This window comes from Hibiscus syriacus, unplaced genomic scaffold, assembly GCF_006381635.1.
Source record: "Hibiscus syriacus cultivar Baekdansim isolate YM2019G1 unplaced genomic scaffold, ASM638163v2 tig00110865_pilon, whole genome shotgun sequence".
Classification (NCBI taxonomy): Eukaryota; Viridiplantae; Streptophyta; class Magnoliopsida; order Malvales; family Malvaceae; genus Hibiscus; species Hibiscus syriacus.
Window position 1 is genome coordinate 926,011 of NW_024062894.1, and position 13,021 is coordinate 939,031.

The 13,021-nt window shown below is 31.9% G+C and overlaps 1 pseudogene; it reads left to right on the forward strand.

Annotated features, from left to right (window-relative positions):
* Positions 1 to 7,867: 7,867 nt before the first annotated feature.
* Positions 7,868 to 12,443, forward strand: LOC120143986 (annotated as a pseudogene).
* The last annotated feature ends 578 nt before the right edge of the window (positions 12,444 to 13,021 follow it).

Sequence of the window (13,021 nt, forward strand, 5' to 3'; positions counted from 1 at the left end):
GTTTAATGCCTCATAATACTAAATATATATCATATTATATATAAGCAATCCATTTGCATACAATATATTCACATTAAGTTATCAAAAATATTGTAATCATATGTCGATTCAAATTCCATATATATGGAATAATGTGACAAATTTAACATTCTTTTTAGAATGATAAAACATGCACAATTCAAAATACAGAGTAACAATCACTGAGAAAGTGAAATATGAAGAGGCACCTCTACATGCTTCAAGTAATCTGGAACATCCGATTGTTGCATGTATTTCATTCCTTCAGTTGCATAAAACTCGGATGTGCACTCCAGGAAAGGCTTCTCAAAACTTTCCGAGTAAATGCCCAAAGCAGTAAACATCTTCAAAAGATGGTTAAGTAGTGTTATGTCAACTACTTCACCTAACCTGCATGATCAAAACAGACATTGTGGATTACAAGATACAAATTTAATTAACACCTGAAAGATAAGAATTAATTACTAACATCATCCAAGAAACTAAGGGGCAAAATTCATGTGGAATGAAACTAAATACATGAGAATTACAAAAAAGAAAGCAACAAAATAGTAAGTTCCTCAACAATTTTTAGGTTTTTCCTTGAGAATGATGGAAGAACGGATAATTAAAATGAGCTAGAACGAAGCAGGTTATAGTTAAATTGATTAGGCATCCTAATTTACCTTTCTAGGAACTTCTTTCTGCAAATGAAGATATGTAACCACCTTCTACCACTAAAATCATAGAAAAAGAAGTAAAACAAGTAAATGACTAGTAACATTGAAACAACATTGCATTTTTTGCATAGGTTGTTACTTTGAAGCCCACAAAAAACATAATAGGAATTTTTTTTTGCACATTTCAACTTGAATTTTATTAGAGTTACCTCTCACTCTCAATCATTCTTAAAAGATCGGTAACAGTTTTGTGCTCAACTTCCGGAGCCAGAGAAAGATGTTTACGGAAGAATTGCAGGCCCATGTCCCACAAAGAACGTACATTTTGGTTTTGTTTAACATATGTTATGTCCAGGTACAAGGCTATACCACGAATCATCAACATTTGATCACAAAGATCTTGCCAACATTTCTCAACAAGCGATAAGAAAACCATCAAGTTAGGGCTTTACCCAACCAAAGATCCTGTTACAAATAGGAGGATGAAAAACTAAGGCACAAAATACTTGATTTCAATTAAATTCATGGAAAAAATACTCAAATAGAAGTGGAGACTTACCTCTGCAAATAGGAACTTCTTGCTCAGAAGCTGAATAATAGGATCTGAGCCCACAAGTTGAAGAACAATTTCTACCTGAAGATAATGGGAGAAAACCACTATTTTAGTTGTTTTGATAAAAAAAATACCCAAGTACTATAGAAGGGACTTAAAAACTATACTGCTCAGACTCTTCATGTAACCCCCCAGACCCGGTCTGTAAGTTAGACCCAAACCTAAGTGGTCACATATCCCATTCAGAGATTTTTTTATATTTAAAACAACTTATAATACATTAGATATAGTATAGAACAAAATATTAATAATACAGATATATCCAAAACGATAGCAAATACATGTCACCAAACATAACCGAAAAACATATAGAGATATACGTTCGTACAAAATAAGTAGTTGATCTCCCCTGATGCCAAATCTTCTAGCTTATGGTATGCTATTATCTGAAAAATTGTAAAAAACTACAGAATGAGCTAAAAAGCCCAGTGTGCTCTATACAGTATAATAAAAAAACATACATATAAAATATTTCAATAAATCGGTTTATGCAACATGTTTTTATTTTTAAACATGAACACTACCCCCATCCGTTCACATCATAAATGTGTAGGTTCCCCAGAACCATACACCCAACCGCAAATGTCATTTAGACCCTGAGCACATAGCCGAGGAGTCTGCAGATAATCTTCCTTCAACAATACCCCCCAATGACAATATTAAACATGAATGTATTCAAGTGAAAACAATGATTAATCACTTAAAACATAAAAATGTTTCATGCTTGGAAACCATATGCAGAAATATGAAAATAAAAATTCAAAATAGTAATATATGGTAATTCAGATGTCAGATAATCAGATCTCAGAAATCGGTATGAAATACCTTAATCCAGAAATTATATCAGAATATACAGTAAATCAGATATCAAATACTTGGTATTCAGATGAATCATTTTCAAACAGTAATGTAATACTGTCAGGAAACACACCTGTAATAGTCTGAGAAATCAGATAGAGAAGCCTACTACTGGGTCTGTCGATCACACTCTACTGCAGCGCTAGATCCTACGAATAAGAAAAATCCATATTGGAATCCTAATATAAATAATCTTAATATTATTTAAATAATATACAGAAACCTACAGGTAATTCTCGTAGTACGCAGTTCAGGTTGATCTAACGAACGGACAACTCCGGACCTAACTGATCCTTGCTTAGGTGAAACACGAGTACCTTCATAAAATATTTTTACTGAATCAATTCCTTACCCAAATCTCAAATAAATAATCAAAATACTAAAATACTAAGACTTTTGGTTCACATGCTCGATTTAGGAATTTCGGGTCAGAATTTGGCAAAACGGACTTCGAAATCAGGTTCAGGACGTCAAAAAACATAAAATATGACATTCCGGAAATTTGAATTCTTGGTCAAAATCAAAATCAACGGGTTTGACTAATGATTTGGAGACTTTTAGGTTCAAATTTGGTGAAACGGACCCCAAAAACGAATTCAAAACGTCAAAAAATGTCAGGATAGGTATACTCAGAAAAGATTAACGGCCATTTAATGGCCGGTCAAAGCCGGTCAAAGTTCTGGTCAAAGGTGATCAAGATATGATCAACCATTTTACAGATTTATCACCCTTTCAAAAACATTTACAAAAATATCACCATTTTCAAAATAATTACTAAAATATCATTTTTTTAAATTTACGAAATTATCATTTTTAAAAAAATTATGAAAATAGCACTATTTTCAATATAATTACCAAAATATCACCATTTTCAAAATAATTACTAAGATATCACCCGGTCAATGATCAACGGTCAACGGGTCGGGTCGGGTCAACGGGTTGGGTCGGGTTGGAACCGGTCAAACCAGTTCAAAACCGGTCAAGACGGTCATTTTAACCCTCCCCACGCGTAGTGGCGGTGCGTGGGACACGTTCCGGCGTCGGTAAATTCACGAAAAAAATCCTAAAAATTATTTTAAGCGATTTTGAGGCACTTACAAAGCTCGGTTAACAATTTTAAATGGTGGAGTGCTCGATTTTAAGCGACGATCGGTGATGAATTTAAGATTTTCTCAACAATTGTGCTTAAAAAAGGTCGAGACTTTGACTTAAAATTCACGACGTTTGGCAGCGTTTCACTTCAATTAACTTAAGGGGTTTATTCCTAGCTCGATGATAATACGATGGTACTTTCAAAACAATGATCGGAGGTCGGACGGCGTCGGGATCGTGGTTGGAAGTTGGGGCTTTGAGGGAAGAAAATTGGTGAAATTCATTCTAATTTCAAAATGATTTTCACGCTTATAATGCGTGTATGCCGATACTCTATGTGTAAATTTAGGGCTTGGACCCTGAATTTCCTTCATCTCTAAAATAAGCTACAAGTTTTAAAAACTTTCAATTTAGTCCCCTAATTTCACCAAATTACTTAATTAAATCCTCAAATTTCAATTAAATATATTTTATTTTATTTTTCAAATTTCTAGGTTGTTACACTTCATTTCTCTTAAATTACTCAAGGCCTACACATTTTTCGAACATGTAAGGACACATTCCTCTAAGGACCATCCAAATGCATAACTTGGAAAAAGTTAAGCCTACCGGTCTCCGACACATATCCCTATCCGACACTCACAACCAAGTAACATTGCTCAAAAACCATACCTCTGAAAAAGCCAATAAGCCTAATCCAGTAGAAGCAACAATCCCCAGTGTAACAGACAAGCCATCTGATCCGACCTGCATGTTATCACAAAAATATAGAAGAAAACAAAAGAAAAGGTAGGCAAGTAAAACTTTCCAACAAAGAACATTGAAATAGATCTGCAAATTTTATTGTTTATACTTTTTGTGTCTTGTTAGTTCGTTATTGCCGAAACAGATGTAAAAATTTCCCAGTACGACCAAGATCTAGGAATTTCATGAGGAAAAGAATGAAATGAAGATACATACCCCTAATTGAGTGCGTGAAGAGAAAACATAAGGAGAATGAAGATAAGATGAGCTAATGATCGGAGTGTCTCCGATGTGATTTGCCTTGTGTTCGATGACATCTTCACTTGTAATACTATCCAAATGTTAGAGAAAAAAAGGCAACCAATTCATCCAGATAAACTGATTCTTGTTGATTATCTCATACAATCTTTCGCTATCAAGTCCATCTCTTGCATTTGATGTTCGATAGAAACCAAACCCGTCTGTTCAAGGAACCTACATAAGTAATCCAATCAGCAAAATTCAAGGTGTATACAGAGTAACAGATTCCAACTAGAAAAAAAAAAATTAGAGATTCAATTTCGTTGCTCCAAATCATCATCCCCGTGCATATGTAATTACACACTTGTATAAAGATCATCATAATAAAAAAACACTCATTTCAGGCTGCATCCCTCCATTTCATTTTTCTAAAACTGAGAAAAGAACTAAGCAAGCATGCAAGAATCAACATCTTCAAAACTAAATTCCGAGCCCCTACTTAAACTTGTTATCTAAACCATGTCATGTTAGGTCCAACCCTAACTGAAATCGAATATAACAGATTACATGACATAGAGGCAGACAACATTGTAAAAGTTGTAAGCTACAATATTCATCATGTTTAATACTGAACACTCAAAATTTCTCTAAGTTGACATAGTTAATATAGCAAAATATACCATGTTTCTCCAAGTATGCTCTCAGATCTAACATAGAAAGTTTGTCTAATGATCCATACATAGTTCCCTGGTTTTGTTTCGAGCTATGTTGCTCATCATCCGTGTCCGACACATGAATATGAGACACTATTACTAAGGATAGTTCAAATACATGAAAAATCTTTAAAAAAGTTTAACCATACACATGATGAATCTAACACTCCTATTACAATCATCACTAGAATCTGAAAAATCTTAAAAAAAGTTAACCATACTCATGAATCTACTAACACTCATACACAAATATGAATCTGAGTAAAATAGCATTCATGTAATGATCAAAGCATGAATAACACATGATGCAACTCCAAAATTAATAAAAAGCTAGAAAATTTAATATTGACTTGACTGGATAAAAATCTAGCAAAGAATTAAGAAACAATACCAGTTAAGAAGCAAGAAGAGAGCAACGACAATTAGAACGAGGAAAGAAACATGAAGAATCAAAGAAGAGTCACTAGAGGATAAAGCTAAACCCAGAATAACAGCAAGCCAAATACCCAACATCAGAAACGTCAATTTTAGTGTATTCCATGTTGGAGCCTGAAACCCAAACAACAAAAAGATTCAAACTAGATACAAATGGCTGCAAATATCATGTATAATAGATCATCGAGAAGGGAATTTAACTGATGTTGACACCAGGAGCTAAAGCTTCGAGTAGAATTGCTTGGGATGAAGATATATCGCCTCCAACGTAAAGAGAAAAGTGGAAAAAGAGAAAAATGGGGGAAGCAAGCGGCGTGAACTTTGTTATCGAGGGGGAAGAAGCGGTAAAGGATGAAAATAATGGGGGGGATTAAAATACAACTTTTACAGATGACACACAATTAAAATTGTACTCCGTGTTTTTGCAAATTTTTTGGATTATGACTATTAAATATGGCACACATTATTGTAAGTCATAAATCATTAAGATTTTAAAAAACATGATATTTTTTATGACACACATTTTTTTTGAAAGTCATAAATTAGCGTGTGTCATTAAAGGTATATTTTCTTGTAGTGTTCACTGAGTAATGCATGTGACTAAAAGCCTATCAAGATTCTTCAATTGCATTGCATAGAAACTAAATTTTACCAAAATTTTCAAACAAAAGTATTGAAACTCACACCATATGTATCGGTTTTAAAAATTTCAAACTGATACCATAAATATTTTTTAACCAAAAAGTATCGATTTTTATGATGAAAGGTTTTGATACTAAATAAGTTGAAAATATTCTTAAATCCAAAATACTAAACTCCACATATAAGTACTGATATTTTAAACTTCAAAGATATTTTAAACTCTTACATTAACTGAAAGTATTGATCATCGTGCATTAAGTATCGATATTTAAAAGATCGAATTGCTTTCTTGTATTATTATAAACTATTCAATAATTTGGTTGAATGAGTAACGTTACCGGCTGCGCTTTGGTGTTATGTTAACTAGTTAAGCTATAGGCTGAAACCGTGTATTTTATGAAAAAATAATACATACCTGGTTTCCTAGATAACATTATAGGTTGCGCCTTGGTGTTATTTTAACTAGTTATATTATAGGCTGAAACCGTGTATATTAAGAAAAAATTAAAACAAACATGGTTTCCTGAATAACATTATAGGTTGCACCTTGTTGTTATGTTAACAGGTTAAGTTATAGGCTGAAGCCGTGTATATTATGAAAAATTAAAACAAACTTGGTTTCCTGGATAACATTATAGGTTTCACCTTGAAGTTATGTTAACTAGATAAGTTATAGGTTGAAATATTATACATTATGAAAAATTAATACAAATCGTTAAGTTATAAAGCTAGGGCTTCCTGGATAACCCAAACTCTATAAATATGATTTTCCTCACCTCATTTCTCACAACAAACATAATTAAATTTTCTTTAAAAATTATTTTCTCTTCTAATGTTGCTTCTTTGTTTTATCTTATGATCTTTCTTATTATGTATGGGTTCCCTGAGACATCCTCTTATGGTTGATTGGCAGAGGGCCTCGCCAAGAATAGTCTGCTGAGATCAAATTTATTCAATGTCTGGTGGTGTTTAATTAGAATTATGTGGATATGATTTTCTGGTCTTTGCTAGCTGATATGTTTATTGGTCTTTGCTTTTTCTTTGACTTAATTGCATAGATTGATTTTGGTTCTTGAAATGTTACCATTTTATCATAAAGTGAATAGGCGAGCGCTTAGAAGGGGTATCATTGTGCACTTTTGTGGTTCTGTTGTATTATGAGTGCATTTTTAAGGGATGAGTCGTGTTTGTTGGATGCTTTTATGTTTTTTGTTGTCTCTGTTCTGTTTTGTTGGGAAAAATGAATTCTTTTCATCCATTTAAGTTTAGGAAGGTTTTTAATGATATATTTTTATTTAGGCATGGTTATATAATTATATCAATAAAATTCATATTTGCGATCAAAAAAAATTCTCTATTGAATTAAACGAGCCTTAATTTGACTAAAACTAAATCCCAAGTCACAACCTTTCCCTTTCCTTGTTTCTAACCCTAACCCCCGTAATAATACTGTCTTGTCCACTTCCACAAGGTCCCATCGCCATTTCTCTTTCATGAGAGTGCGTGACTGTTTAGTGTTTGAAAATACTAATGTGTGTGCGCGCGCGCGCGCGCGCGCGTGAGAGAGAGAGAGAGAGAGAGAGAGAGAGAGAGAGAGAGAGAGAGAGAGAGAGAGAGAGAGAGAGAGAGAGAGAGAGAGAGAGAGAGAGAGAGAGAGAGAGAGAGAGAGAGACTGAACACTTTTGTTACGGTGTCCTTTTCATTTTTCTCATTTTCTTTTTTCATTATTGTTGAGCATTGCTGTTTGATCATAAATATGTACATTGGGTGTTTCTTTCTGGTGTTGTTCTCTTCTTTTCCCCTTGCTTACACCTAAAACAAAACGAAAATCGTTTGATATCAGAGAAAAAAAGATGTCAAGCTCCAACCACATGGCTGCACCAGAACAACTTTGTTATATCCCTTGCAGCCTTGCAACATCATTCTTGCGGTATTTAAATTTTGATCATTTGATTTTTTTATGCTTAGCGTTGAAGGATTCTTTATCATTTTAAATAAGCTTAGGGTCTTCTTCTGGGAAATGAAGTCAGGTCACTATCCCAAGACTTCTTTTTTAATTTGTTTTGCAAAAAGTCATAAATTCTCTTGATTTTTCTTCTTTTTGCATAGAGAAGTTATTAAATATGGATCTTAAATTTGTAGCAAAAACAAGCAAGTGATATAGATATATATATGTATTGTAATGAGTGAAGATGACATTTCCTGCATATTTTGCTCTGATTACCTTAACCTTTTCCTCATTAAGATTCTGCAGGTACCTGCCTTTGGGGTTTTCCTTTAGAAAAACCAGGTTCAAAAAGCTTCATATTTGGGGCTGGCTGATCATGAAAATGAAAGGGATTTTCTTCCTCAAGAAAACCCATTTTCATGTAATCAAAAGTGCTTTTGAACAATGAAAAAGCCCTAGAAAAACGAAAATAACAACAAAGCACTAGATTTTGTACCAATTATATATAATATTTCATCTCTTTTATTTCCTTTAGAAGATAAACAAACCCCCACATTTCTCTTGAGATTTAATGGAAACCCTAAATTTCAACAAGCAAAATTTTCATATAAAAGAGTTTTATTTATTTATTTATTTAAAGATGATTTTTTACATGAGTTTGGCAGGTGAATGTTCATGCAGCAGCTTGCTTGAAACCGTCACAGTTCGGTATGGGCAGTGCACCAATCTATGTTCAATTAACATGAAGGCTTCCTTTCAATCCAGAGCTGAAAAAGATATTGAAAAAATTTTCTTGGAGATCTACTTATTTTCTGGGATTTTGTCTCTTGTCTTAGGAAAATCCTGTAAACTTTTCAAATCTAGGGGGTTTTAAAGCCTCATTTGTTTCAATTTTGAAAGCATCCCCCCCTCCCCCCGCATAATCTTAGAGACAATCCAACTCAGTTGGTAGAGCACAAGGTTCTTAACCTTAAGGTCGTGGGATCGAGTCCCATGGAAGGCATTTCATAATTTGGAGGTCTCCCACGAAAGTTGCTCTCAACCTGGTGTTGGGGTTAGTCTACTATCTTACCCCATTACATATGAGAATAATGGGACGAAAGCTGTTCTCAACCTGGTGTTGGGGTAGCCTACTATCTTATCCCATTACATATGAGAATAAGGGGGATCGAGTCCCATAGAGGGCATTTCATAATTTAGAGATTTCCCACGAAAACTGCTCTTAACCTGATATTAGAATATGAGAATAAAGGTCAGCTAATTTTTTTTTTTTTTTGTAAGAGCCGGTATATGGGTTGGTTATTTAGGGCAAATAGATTCTTTTTAGGAATCTTTTCACCCCTAATTTCCATTGAGCCACCGTTTGTAAAGATTTAACTTGATTTTGATTGACATGAATTTTAGGGCTTGTAGGCTTTTAGTCACTTCACTGATTTTTCCTCTCTCTCAAAATGTGTCTTTCTACTAAACCAAGTTTCCAACTCTCGATTTTTAGATCCCAAGAAGCTTTCTCCTTTTTTATTTTTTTTTCTAAGAAAAATTTCTTTTCTAGTGATTTGGTCCCTTTAATTTTGCTTCCTTTCCCCCTCATTTTATGGGGTAAGTAACTGATAAAAATAGGACGTAAATGATACGAGATAGATTGTAAGTTATTTAATATTGATTTGGTCAAAGTTTGATTAATATTTGAATTGAATGAACTTGACTAAAGATCAAATTCGACCCAAATTCTTAACGAGTCAAAGCGAATTATTTGATACTCAACTTGAAAAACTAACGAGTTACTCGAAAAAATAATATATTAAAAATTTATATTTTTAAATTAAATTAATAATAATATAAACATTTATATGCTATCTTAAAAAAACAATATAAGGCTTTCATATACTTAAGATTTGAGATTGAGTTTGAATCCGAATCGAGCTTCAATTTTTTTTATTTTGAGTGGAGCTTGAAAATTATAAGTTCACAAGCTTTTAAGACGAACTTCAATTTTTTATTTCAAGTTTGAGTCGTACTTAATAATTTTAAACTCACAAATATTTTATTCGAGTTGATCTTAATTTTAATTTTTTTCTAATAATAATACTCAAATTTTACTCAACTCGTATATGGCATTAAAATAAAGGTTTGCGAAAGATCTTTGGGAATTGTTAAGTAAATTTACAATGATGAGTTGAAAGCTATTAATAAAGTATTATTACGTCAGTGAATATATAAACCTTTAGGAACTTCATATTTATTCTTATTTTTAGTATTTTTATTTAAATATTATATAATTTTTAAAAAAATAGAATTATAATTATATTTATTAATATTTAAAAATAATTTATTTTAATTATGAGATAAATATCAAAATTACACATACACTTGATCAAATGCGTAGATATATATGAACTTTGATTTTGTGTAATTATATACATTAAATTTTGTTTTTAAACCATCGTTGACATAGTATCATTTTATTTTCGAATATTATGTACACAAATAATTATATCTATCTGAAATGAATATATATATATATATATATATATATATATATATATATATATATATATATATATATATATATTAAAAGTGTTTATAATTGAATCAAAAATAAATATTTATACGGCGAACTAAAATCAACGTTTCATACGTATGATTATATCAAAATAAAGTTTATATATCACATTGTGTATTTGACTAAATCTTTTACAGTTATTCTTTTACCAATTAACTCGTGACACCAAGTTAATTAGATATTTTATAAAAATAGAGATAAAAGTAAATATACATATATGTTTTGTTCTTATACAAGTAAACCTGATAAAAGTCATAAAATCTCTTTCTTGTGCACAACTTTCATGTGTTTTCTTTCTTTTATTTTTAAGTTAGAGTTTTTCTTAATATATCAGATAGTTATAAGGTAATATTTGTTTCAAAAATATTTAATCATTAACAACGCGCACACACCTTACAGACGCAACTGTTCAAACTCGAGATCTCAAGGGAGAATAATACTCTTTTAAATCTCTGAGGTCACTTGATATGTTCACTTCAAAATTTATTAACTATGACATTTACACAATGTAAAGATTTTTGTGTGTGAATATTTTCTTACTTTTTTTTTATTAATTTTTAACTGTATATTTTCCTTTTATCTAACAATGTTAATTATATTGTGTAACTAGATCTTACTCTTCTCTCTCTCTCTATATATATATAAATAAAGGGTAAAACTCAATTTTAGTTGCATGGTTAACTCAATGACATTTATATAGTTGATGTTGGTCTGTTGAAAATATTATTAAATATTTTAGGTTCCTAACTATACATCCTCCGAGTATACAATTGAGCTGAACTCTTCTTCAAGAAGCAAGAACAAGCTACCAAAATGACCAACAACAACTACCACTCAACAAAGGGTTGCGAATCGACGTGAGTACCAATCTTTAACCCTACATTTTTGTTGTTAATGAGTAGTCACCGTTGCAGTTGCAGCTATGGTTGTGGATGTTGTAAATGTTACGATGTGATTTATTTTTTAAAAATAAATACATTTTTATGTTACGGATGCGATTTGCAGTATCACAAAAACCTTGAAAAACTTCATAATACGATCGTTACACTGGGTTTCGACCTCAAGTTAATCGTATTTAATCATGTTTAGTTTATTTATATAACATTCTCTTTATCTGCATTTCATGGATTGTTACTCTTTCCCCATTTTTCAGCTCCTGAAAAGAGGCATAGAGCACCTTCATTGTGCAATCAGTTCAAGTAATTATGATATAGTGGACGTAATTTGATTATTATAATTATTTTTATAGTTTTTTTTTTCAATGGTTTGAAGACAAAATGAGTTTTTTTTTTAATAAATAGAGAGGAGATTCAAAGGATCAAATTGAACAATCCTGATATCAGTCATAAGGAGGCATTTAGCACTGCTACAAAAAATGCAAGTTTTATAATTCATCAAATGATTTCAATTAATAGAAATCAAACCGTTTAACATACCTTGGTTTCATGCTAGCTGTTTAGTGGGCACGCTTTCCTCACATTCATTTTGGACTCATGTTGGAGACTGATAATCAACCTAAGCTGAACGATGTAAGTATTTGATTTCATTTACAAGCAATGCAAAGTATGTATGTATGTTTTCAGGGATGAACCGAGGGGAACCGGAGGTTGTAGTCACCCCTTGAAAATTTTAAAATATGTCTTTGTCTTCTCCCTAAAATTTTTGAATCTCGTGCTCCAAACATAAGATCGTGTGTCTGTTCCGTCACTGTTTTCAGCTTTGATTTTTCATTAACAAGCAATGATGTACGTATTTATGTTGGAGACTGAACATTTCTGTTTCTTTCTGTTGGATGATTCTGTGCAGGCCTCAATTGAGCATTTCCAGCAGATGCTGAAGTGAAAATGGCTACTCGTTTTCGAACATCATTGTAGTGATATATATGTATATATGTGTGTGTGCTGGTTGAGAATGGAAGGCTGAGGTTAAACAAATAGGGTTTGAACAGCTTGGTTTTACCCATGAGTAATTTCTATGTATGTAATGGCTGAAGTTATTAAATGTTGAATCTAAACAGGAAAACTCTTCACTGTTGAATATTTTATTGACATGTTTGATAAAAAAGATGGAAACTTTGAATAGAAAAAAAGTTAGAAAAGAGATAAAAGTTAATTCAAAATATTTAAAAATAATAGAAAAAAGTGTTTTACTATACTTACCAAATTTATAGAACAGAGATCAGGTGTAATAAATCTAACAATCCAAATATCTAAACCCAAACTAATTAGTTCAACACGTCACCTCAATTTAAGAAGAATAGGAATAAAGGGAATTATTAATCAAATTATTAAAATAAAAAAAATGAATTATAAAAATTAACTATTTAATTAATAGAATTTTCATTCTCTTCAGTTCTATCTTTCTTTCGTACAAGACAAATTAATTTTCCCCAATAAAGACCCCATCTGAGTGGACTAAAATAAAGAAATACTTAATCAAATAAATAAAGAGAGAAATACGCTTGCGAACAACCGGAAATAAATGGAAAGAGGTTAG